The 11,582-nt window shown below is 37.0% G+C and overlaps 1 long non-coding RNA gene across 2 annotated transcripts; it reads left to right on the forward strand.

Annotated features, from left to right (window-relative positions):
* Positions 1-1,665: 1,665 nt before the first annotated feature.
* On the forward strand, positions 1,666-4,901 carry LOC112467884. 2 transcript variants are annotated; one of them, XR_003042339.1, is made up of 6 exons: positions 1,666-1,855; positions 2,055-2,253; positions 2,329-2,573; positions 4,031-4,192; positions 4,522-4,630; positions 4,744-4,901. It is a non-coding gene; the product is annotated as an uncharacterized LOC112467884 (long non-coding RNA). The 2 variants fall into 2 exon arrangements; XR_003042338.1 differs by lacking the exon at positions 1,666-1,855 and having other exon boundaries at positions 1,984-2,253.
* The last annotated feature ends 6,681 nt before the right edge of the window (positions 4,902-11,582 follow it).

The raw sequence follows: 11,582 nt of genomic DNA on the forward strand, positions 1-11,582 counted from the left end.
AATAATAATAATAATAATAATAATAATAATAATAATAATAATAATAAAAGAAAAAAGCGGAATCGGAACTCAAAACCTCGCGATTACTGTAACTATTAGTAGGATACATAAAGGCCTTCGCACAATAAAAAATATAAAGAATAAGGAACAGATATTAGCGATTAGAAATAAAAAAATCAGGAATAAAACTGGTATAACATTAATACATGGCTTCCAATAGGTTAAAAACTTTTTGTCTGTGTTATTCCCTGTTTCCGTTGCCTATATTTTTCATCGTGCATCCAACTTTATTCTTGATTCTTTAGTCCTAATCGCTAATATATGTTCCTTATATTTTTCATTGTGCGGAGGCTTTAAGATCTCTTGTCTCCCTCACACAGTACAAGTGCGCGCTCGCCGCCACTACCTCCCCGATAGTAACAACTCTCGCGGTAGCAATCAGAACTAGAAAACAGGACCGCTTAGCGGACCTTCCCCCACCACTAAAAAAGCGGGGAGTTATCCAACCTGTATATACAACCGTGTTCTCGACAGTAGCAAAATTGCTCCGGTTCACGAGGTTGTACACCGCCGTGCATCCGTTAAGTTTTTGTATTCCGGTTCACGCGGCTCTAAAAAACACCGTCGTGCACACGAGTCAACTGCTCGTTTAGAGCATCGCTCATTGTCTCGCGCCGTTTGAGAGTCCGCAGCAATTCTCCTTCGCCGACGCGAGTGAAGAACACCGCGTCTAAGTCGCGCCGCGCCTCGCCATTGTATTGTACGTTCGATCGTCTCGATCGCTTCGAAACACGGGGACTCGTTTTGCGCACTGCGCTACGACCAAGTGCGACTGCAGTGTAACGCCTTTAGTGCGTTTAAAAACAGTGCAATCCAAACGTGCGCTGCCGACTTGCCATCCGCCTCCGCGATCGGCCGAACATATTCGCGTCGCGGATAATCTGTGCGCCACGCCATCCGCTGATCACGTGCGCGCCAAGTGTCGCGCTCACACATACGAGTGCATTCACGCAAACTGTAAAATAACGCTCACTTATTAAAGACTTTGTGAATCCGACCATCAAGTGTCCGTCTTCTAATTTTGCACCTCGAATCCATGTCGGGGTTGACCCGGCACATTACTCCAATTGGCGATCCGGAGTTACGCCCGGAAAGCAATAATTCGCCAACAATATTGTAATAAAGTTGATAGTACGTTTAAATTTTTATCTCAAAAACATTACAGGAATGATAGAAAAATCTTAGCGCAATGTTATTTGCAACGTTATGGCACTCCCATTTCAACATTACTGAAATTTCGGAATTGTGGTCAAAGTATGTTCATAATGATGTTCTATACAACATTAAAAACTACGTATTTAACAACATTACAAGTTCTAGAATATCGTTGCAATAACATTGTAATAATAATTTTTTGCTTACTGGGTGTATTCATATGCACTCCCAGTAAGCAAGGAACATTAAATTAACGTTTAAAAATATTGACTTTATGTGTATTTTTTAAACGTTTTTTAATAATATTATACACATATTTAAAAAATATTATTTCGTAATATGATTTTTCTGAATGTTGTTAAAATATTTTAAAAACGTTACAGAAAATATTTTTCAAATGTTACTCTGACATTTATTTGAGATTAATGCAACAGTTCAAAATTCCTTGTAATTTGGACTTGGAAATAACGTTGGTAGTATATTAATTTTCTGTTGTTAGAATGTTATTGTTTTATATTGTGCCCAACGCTCATCGCGACAGCCATGATGCGTACATTTACGTATGATGCGTGAGTGCGTATACACACGTGTGGATCGAGCAGTGCGGAGTGCTCTTTATTTACAGTATATTTATATATAAGTAACTATTATATTCTAAAAGTTGTATATTAATAATAAGAACTCAATTAACCATATGTGCTATGAATAGTAGCTGATATGATGATCTATATAACCTATAATTTAAGTTAACTACAAATAACGTTCTTTGGGTATCGGTAGAAACTATATAGTGGAATTAATTTGCTATTTTCTTGCAATTTACTGCCGATTATTTTCAGCTGTTTGAGTGCGTCGAGATCATGAGCAAACGCACGCTTGTTGCGACAGCCAATCGGAAGCAGTAATAGTTCTGGAGACTGTAGTCGCATTATCTTACATATACGTATGATGTGTGAGTGTGTCATATATACGTACGTTTGTGCTTGTGCGCTTGTGCGCTGTCGAGCGCTTTTAATTGTATACAACATTTTTATATGGGTAAGTAATTATTATATTCTAAATCTTGCATATTAATGATAAGAACCCTGCAATTATCTAATGTGCTGTAAATAGGTAGCTGGTGATTCAAGATCTATTTTTCGACCTATATAAGAGAGAAATTTGCAGAAGAAAAAAAATATACCAAAGTATTAATAAGGATCGAACATATTCTTGATGTACTCGGGCCGCGAGGCTGAGCAATATTCTAAGGAAAGTATTGTACAAGATACAAAGATTGGACAATATCTCATCCCTTTATCTTCTATTGACAATTTGAAGATATGCTAAAAACTGATCAAGAAGCTTTCATGCAAGTTGTAAGTAAAGCTGCTTATCACAATTATAATTAATTCTATAAACATTTACAAATAACATTCCCGGTTAGTATAATAGTTACATAATCGTAGTAGATATAAATTTACACAATAAAATCTGCAGACTTTGAAAATTTAAGAATTAAGAGAAAAGACTGTAAGAGATATCTCCTCTCCCTCCCTCTCTCTCTCCCTTTTTCTCCCTTTCTCTCCAAGAGTAGTAAATATAATATTTGCAATTTAGAGTCTGTTTATGTTCTAAACTCAGAGTTACAAACTTACTCTATGTCTTACATGATACGCGCACGCTATATAGATTAACCTTTTACGATTGGTGGAAATATAAATCACTAGCATGAGACTTTCACTTCTATATATTTTTATGTTTCCGGACGTTGCTTCCGCCTTCTTCTTGCAAAACTTTTCGTTATTTTCCGTTGAACGTGCAAAACAGCGACTTATTGTATTATCTTTCATCGTAATAAATCAGTTGGAAAAAATAAACTCGATTATTCTGCGCCATCAGAGTCGACAAAGAGATCACCAGGACTTGTAATTTTTACCGATTTTTTGGTATTATTTTCAATGTAGTGCCTATAGCAAAGATCTCGGCAAAGATAGTAATTGCGCATTATCTGTATCTACTATGTTTATAGTTATTTTGATTGTGGCGTAACATACAGACAAAATCATCCAAACGTCATATCAAATAAGTACTAACGCATTCATACTACATTGTTCAAGTCTTTTATGCATATATGGATCTTCTATATATAAATGTGTGTTGCTTTGTTTTACCATATTTAGCAGAAAGCTTAAGTATTTATATATAAAAATCTTCTTGCAAACTTTTCATATATTTTTAAGCTTTTAAATTTAATGGAAATGTTACAGTAATATTTTTTTACAATTTTCTTTAACAGAGCAAACATACTGATAATATATAAACAATTTTTGTAACAAATAAATATTTACACTGAAAGCTCGAGATCTTTACTTTGAAATTTTTAAATCATTTTTGTAATATATTGAGCAAATGCTCTAATTGATTTACACCTATTTTTATTATGTAAAAGCATTTGTAATTCTATGCAACCATTACGATATATGTAAACTTTCTAAAAGAAGGTAGAATTTTGTCGGTAAAGTTTTCAAATATGGTATGTCCTTCAAAAATCAAAATGTATTTGTATTAATCTCCATAATGTATTCAACTATATATTTTACGTATAAAACGATCAAATAGAATCTTGAGGAGGAGCACTCAATGCGTTCAAAACCAAAAATGGTTACTTTGACTCTTAATCTTACAAACTTATATCTATAATATATGTCCTTTAATATGTTCTATAATATCCTATAATATGTGTTATTATATTTTAAAAGTCTTCTGAATTATTTTCCTTGCAATTTATAATAATAAACTGCATTATATAGAATTACAAGTATAAATTTTTCAGGTGAACAAGGTTATGTTAATTGGAGGGAAACATGAAAAGAATTTTATTAAAAGAAGTTTGAGGGCTACATTTTCTGATGACTTAGCCTCCATGTGTTCATGAACTGGCCAAAAAAATAATTATAAAATTGGAGATACGCACACACAATTCTGAGCATTAAAAGTAAGTAATTTTTTAAGAAATGTATATATTACTTGCAGTATTAAATGCTATGTTTTATGTCTCAGAATTTATTAAAATTGTCTCCTTATTTTTTGTAGCAATCATCGTTAAAAAGCAGGACACACATACACGTTAAAAATTCTTACGAAATAAAAGAAAAATATATATATCCATAAACTAATATTTTTGATCGATTTAGTATATATGTAAACTATTCCGGAAACTTTTGTGTTATTTCAATAATTATCATAAGTTTTAATTGCCGTTAAATTAACATTATTTATTTCTTTCATCTAACAATAAACTGTATTGAATTTTTCTTATTTCAGAAGCTTTTAGAGCAATATTCCCTCGGAATACAGAAAAAGATTTTCAATACTTTGTAATGGAGTGGTTCAGATTCGCAAACGTCCGTAAGGAAAAAAAAACATTAAAAAGGTAATGTAATGTATTTCGGTATATACTCTCTATAAAATAAAATTATTATAGTTTGCCGCGTTATAATTTATAAGTAGCTTTTTCACTAATTTAATTCTACTTTTATTTTTCAGGAAGTGATAAATATATTATCTTACTTGCGTGGCTCCGCGCGAGTGATTATTATAGTAACAAATTTTTTTATTTGAAAGATGAGTTTTATCCCAAAACCTTACGCTAGGATCAGTGATCTTCACCAAAAATATTATTGTGATAAACTGAAAACTGTAATATATGGTATATATTATTTTTATATAAATAAAACTTTTTTATGATAATTAGTGAATTATTCCCTAATGCAGATTGGTATTATATAACAGGCCTGGGCAACTTCGAGCTCCGGAGCCACGACACTCCCCTACTTTCCGTGGATAGAAAAGAAGTGTCGTGGTTCTGGAGCTCAAAGTTGTCCAAGCCTGGTCTATAAAAAAGCAATCTAAATAATAATTAGACAATAAATATTGAGATATTTTATTACTATTGCATATTTATTGAAAACATGTTGCCTGTAATAGAAATAAAACATCAATAAGAACTTTAAATAAATGTTAGAATTAACATTACGGTAATCTTAATATAATATTGTAATAAAGTTGACAGTACGTTTAAATTTTTATCTCAAAAACATTACAGGAATGATAGAAAAACCTTAGCGCAATGTTATTTGCAACGTTATGGCACTCCCATTTCAACATTACTGAAATTTCGGAATCGTGGTCAAAGTATGTTCATAATGATGTTCTTTACAACATTAAGAACTACATATTTAACAACATTACAAGTTCTAGAATATCGTTGCAATAACATTGTAATAATGGTTTTTTGCTTACTGGGCTGTATTAAAGTTCTGTCTAGTTATAAATCATGTGCTCTTTACTGTCGTAAAAACCATCAGGTTATGAGCCCAGTGCCACGTGTTGAGTGCATGATATAAAATTAAAGACGGAACAAGTTTAAGTGCAAAGAAAATAAAATGTGCGCCGCGACTAATACACTGGGAGCGCTGGAGAGCGTCGATAAACTGAAGGATGCCGAAGGATATCCACTGTGGAAATTTCAAATCAAAATCTACCTGGAGGCAGCAGATCTTCTGGACATCGTACAGTCGGAGCCAAAAGCGGCACAGTCAGAATCAACGGAATGGAGGAAGAAAGATGCCAAAGCGAAACGAATAATCGTAAGCACTCTAGAAAACCAATCACCGATACATATAGTTGCGTGCATTACGAGTTATGAAATGTGGCAAAAGCTAAGAGGAATTTATGAAAGAGATTCACAGCATCAGAAATGCGCTCTGATGCAAGAATTCTTCGAATATAAAAAGAAAAGTAACATTGATATGGTCACATACATAACAGAGTTAAAAAATCTTGCCTTTAAACTTAAAAGTCTAAGAGAAGAAATAAATGATACCATGATCATGTCTAAAATCTTGACAGTTGTACAGAAAATTATAGATTTTTTACAAGCGCATGGGAATTGACACCCGCTGGAGAGAGGACAGTGGAGAATCTGACAGCGAGACTTCTAGCGGAGGAGGCAAGGAACCGATCGGACAAAGAAGAAGAAGTGGCATTTAAGGCAGAAGAGAGGAAATGCTACAAATGCAACATGAAGGGTTATGTAGCGCACGCATGTAAAAAGGTAGACAATACTAAGAAACATGACGTTAAATGTTTTAATTGTCATAAAATCGGCCACATGGCAAAAGATTGCAGAAGAGATTCTTGTAAAATATGTAAAAAGACTAACCACTCGGAAAAAGACTGCTTTTTTAGAAATAAGACAAAAGGTGACCCGGAGAAAGACGAAAAGAATAAAATAGCCTTTCTAACAAGCAATGAAGAAACGAAAGATTGCTGGATTGTCGACTCAGGATCAACGTCGCACATGACGAACAATTCAACCAAGTTGAGAGAAGGACACAAAATAACACACACGACAAAGGTCGGAGTGGCAAACAAGGAAGGAAACATGGTAGCGAGGAAGACTGGAACGGTCGACCTAAGAAACTGTGAGTTAAACAACGTACTATATATACCAGATTTAAGAAAAAATCTCTTGTCTGTTGGCGCAATAACACAAAAAGGAGTGTTGTGTCCCTTTTTGGGTACACTAAGATTCGATCGTTCCAAGGAGGAGGCGGGATGGGTGACTGATAGAACACTCTTCGATAAACGGCACTTCGAATAAAGAATACTTTAATTGAATCTGCTTTACAGTTATTGCGTACAAGAATGCCCGTTACTGATCTGCTCCCTGACTCCGATTGCCCTCTCGTCTCCTGTTGTCGCTTCCTTTTGAATCCTCGTCCTGTCCTTCGATATCGCTGAGTTGCTCGATCGTATGTAGGCCGATCGCGCAACTCATCTTTTGCTGATTCGGCGTTGTGTAATTCTTTCGGGCTTTCGCGGTCGCGTTCCCTATTGTTCTTCGCGGTCTTTATTCTTAATACTATTTATTGTTATATTAATTGGGGCCGCAACATCCCTCCCCCTTTGAGAGAAGGAAACTACGGTCTGTAGTTTTCGCTACAATTTTTCGCTGCTTATCCTATTTCTATTTCTATTAGGGTGGTTTATTTTCTTTATTTGTTTCTGAGGTTACATTCTTCTTATTTTCTAGTATAGTATCGCTGAGTCGCCCTGTACGTGCGGTCGGGCGCTTGCTCGTTTCTTATGTCTTTTTATTACATAGATGATTATTCCTACTATGCTTAATATAATTATTAACGTAAGTGTCGATCCTACGGGATATATGACATAGGGATTTTTTATTAGGGTGTCTTGGGATTTTTCCAATTCTTTATTTATGTCGCTTAGTTCTAGACTTAATTCCATTAATTCGTTCGGATTCCTAATTACAGGTTCTAATCTAATTTCTTTTTTTACTTGTTCGTTAATATTTTTATTTTTGTTTGTTAGCGTTAGGTTAAAATCTGCTAAGTGCATTTCTATTTGTCTCATAGTCGTTTGTCTTTTTGTTTTTATAATAATGTCGGATGTGGTTAGTTTACAATTTTTGATTATACTTAGTTTCCCTGTTTTTTTTATTTCTATTTTTTGTTCTGCCTGTTCATTACATTGAATCGTCAGCTGTTGTTTTTTCGGCGTTGAGAATAGCCACGTTTGTGGTTCGCTTAATGTTATCCATAAGGTTACGTTTGACATTATTTGACGTTTCTCGCAGGTGTTTACATATCCTGGCGTTTTTACGTAAACTTGTACTTCGCATGGGGTGCGTCGGTTTTTACAAAATATACCGGGTAGTTTCGGTTACATACATATTTTACTCCGTTTCGTTTACAGTCGTTTAAATCGCGTTCCTCTAGCGTTATGTAATTATGATTCTCTTTATGTATTGCTAATATGTTGTGAGTAATTCTTAGGAATGTGAAAATATTCGCGTGGTTATAGACAGGTAATGGTGTCGTTCTTATTATTTCATACACGGGGTATGCTACCACGGGAAATTTGATTATCGTATAAATGTTCGGTTTATCATAATACGCGTTAATTTCTACATAGCTTTGTATCTTGTTCCAATTTTCTAGTCTAGTTTTAAATAGAAAGTGCGATCCACGCGTCAATTGTGACGTTGCCTCTTTTAGTTCGGTTATTATTTTTTCTATTGGTAATAGGCGGGTGAGTATGACTCCCTCCCGCGAATATGTGAGGTAGTCTATCGTGTCTTTCACGTCTTCTATTAGATCCTCTGTAATTGTGGTTAGTATTAAAAGCTGTTCGTCTATTTCTTCTCTTCTGGCGTATATTGCTGTGTCCAGCTGTATCCGTCTCGTGACGTTCGTCATCAGTTGTTCGTTGTGGTATAACGATTTTTCTAAGGCCTCCATGTGGCCTATCGTGGCATTTATCACCTTTAATTGACTTTTTGCGGTGTGCCGTAGAGTCTGTTGCTGATTTTGATCAGTTCAAGCTGCTCCTGTATGTGTTTTGCGTCGTCGGCATCCATAGTGCCGAACAGCGTTAGTGCCGTTTTGCTGATCGTGCCGATCGCGTCTATTAAACCTCGTTTATTATTATTTGTTTTATATATAGTCTGTAATCGCGTTAATAATTGCGTTAATTTTTTGTTATTTTTCTCTATCGTATGGAGAATGTTTTTGCACGTCTGCTGCGTGTCCTTTGCGATTATCGTTTCGCATACTTCTTCGGCTTGCTGTAGAAATTCCTGAAGTTGGTGATATCGGTTTCCTAGGGCTGCTACGTCGATTTTAATCGCTAGTTTCCATGTAGCTTCTACCTGTTGCAATTGTCCGGTTCTCTCAAAGTATATTCCCGGCTCGCTGCTGAATTGTCGTATCTCGTACGATGATGCTGTCTCAGGTTTCACTTTTTTCGCGAAGTGCTGGACGACGATCAGCGTCCTGTAAGATAAGGACTCATGTTACCTTTCTTCGAATTTTTACCTTGGCTTGATAATGCCTTCTCCTCGCGTTTTTTCTCTCCTCGCGCGTTTAGTTGCTCTTGAGACGTAGTTCAGAGTACTTTTATTAACTCTATTAAAAATGCGGTGCATTTAGTGCAATCTGTATTTCGCGCCGGCGTCTTGCGACGCCTGTATGCGGTCGTATTGGTTGAGGGCGGCGCGAGCGGGTGCCATAAGTTTGCCTGGTGCGCCTACTACTAGTGCGTGTGCGGGGCCCTCCTCGTCTCGCTCGCCCCCTCCCTCCTACGTGGAAGCGGCTTTGACACCCCCGAGCTCATGGATGCTCCTCTACCCCCTGGAGGTCACGTTGGATGTGGCCACCGGACGCCGTGTGGTGCGCCGTATTTGATGTTCGGTAAGTACTTATTGAGACGAGCGTGGCCTAGTAGACAGCGCACTGGTCTACTGAGCCAAAGGTCCCGGGTTCGATTCCCCGGTAGAGCTAGAAAATTTTATTCGCTCGTTCTCCTCTCGGCAGGCAATGGCAAACCACCGAGAGTATGTCTTGCCATGAAAACTTCTCTAAAAAATTGCCGTTCGAAATCGGCGTTAAACTGTAGGTTCCATGTACAATGTGTATAATCTACGTGCGCAACACATGTATATGAAGAGAAGTCACCACGCTCGGACACGAGTAATAGGACTGAGGATGAAGTACTTATTATCTTATTTTCCTTAATTTTTTACGCCTACTTTCTATTGCTTGTTTTTGTTCTTTTGCGCTGTTTTTACTGTTCTATAAAGGGCTTTAATCGGTTTACGTGTACTCGCGTGGTTTTCCGTCCCTTTTTGATCGTGTAATTGACGTCTGAATGTTTTTCAATTACTTTATACGGTTCTATCCACGGGGATTTTAATTTTTTCGATCTCCCTCTACGCACCGTTTCGTCGTGCAAGAGAACTTTGTCTCCCACTCGGAAATTAATTTCTTTTGTCTTCTTATCATACGTCTTCTTGGCCTTAGATTTTTCGTTTCGCAAATGTTCCTTTGCAACTCGTTGTGTCGCTTTTAATTGTTCTTTTAGCTCTTGCGCGTAATCGTCATAAGTATACGTTGGTTTCGGTGGTTGCGACAGTGCCGTCGGTAGTGTCGCTCGGTGCCCGTATACTAATTCAAAGGGTGTAAACCCGGTCGCCGTGTGTGGCGTCGTGTTATACGCGATCATTGCGTATGGCGTCCATTCGTCCCAGTCTGTCTGGTCCGCGTTAATATAATGTCGCAAGTATTCGGCTAATGTTCTATGAGAGCGTTCCAATGCTCCATTACTCTCGGGATGGTAGGCCGTTGTTTGAATTTTTTCTATCTTCAATAATTTACACGTGCTTTTAAATATCTCGCTAAGGAAATTCGTTCCTCTATCCGTCAGTATTTTGTCGGGGATACCGTATTCAAAGATAATCTTTGTGACAAATTCTTTCGCGATTGTATTCGCTTCTTGATTAGGTACGGGTATCGCCTTACTGAATTTTGATAAATTATCCTGAAACGTGAGGATATATTTATTTCCGTTTTCGGTCACCGTCAGTGGTTCTACTATATCTAGAGCACATTTTTCGAACGGTTTGTCCGCGGTGTCTGTTATTACTAAGGGTGCTTTATTTTTTCGCGATAACTTGTTCTTCTGACATAGTTCGCATTTATTAATGTAATCTTCGACGTCTCGAGTTAATCCTCTCCAATTATGCGTCAACCTTATTCGGTTTATGGTGCGTTCCACACCCTGATGTCCTCCTACAGGTGCATCATGGTATTCGTATAATATACGTTGCTTCTCTTCTTCTGTGTATTTTCTTTTGCTCTCCTCTTCGTTATTCTCTTCTTTCTCTATCTTGTTGATATCTGTCGGCACATGTCGACTCAGCGCATCCGCGTTTCTATTCTCTTGACCGGCCTTGTGTACGATAGTGTAATCGTATTCTTCTAATTTCAACCTCCATCGGATTAATCGTGATCCGGGGTCCTTTACGTTAAATAGCCAAACCAAGGATTTATGGTCTGTCACTACGGTAAATTTTGTTCCATAAACGTATGGTCGGAAGTGTTTCACCGCCCATACTATCGCTAGTAATTCTTTCTCGGTAGTATTATAATTTTGCTCGGCTTTAGATAGTACTCTGCTCGCATACGCCACGGGTTGATCTTGACCTATCTTTCCCTGTGACAGTATGGCTCCTATTGCGTAATCTGACGCGTCGGTTGTTACTACAAATTCTTGGGAGAAGTCCGGGTATTTTAATACCGGTGCTGTGGTTAGTTTTTCTTTAAGTATTTCAAATGCGTTTTGTTGTTCTGCGTTCCACTCGAATTTGATATCTTTTCTGGTCATTTTTGTGGCTTGGCGATTGCTGAAAAATCTTTAATAAATCTTCGATAATATCCGGCTAATCCTACGAAAGCCTGGATGTCCTTTACCTTTGTTGGTCTCGGGAAGCTTTTTACTGCTTTTAATTTTAAAGGGTCTGG

Source organism: Temnothorax curvispinosus, unplaced genomic scaffold (genome assembly GCF_003070985.1).
Source record: "Temnothorax curvispinosus isolate PA1 unplaced genomic scaffold, ASM307098v1 QBEX01017857.1, whole genome shotgun sequence".
Classification (NCBI taxonomy): domain Eukaryota; kingdom Metazoa; phylum Arthropoda; class Insecta; order Hymenoptera; family Formicidae; genus Temnothorax; species Temnothorax curvispinosus.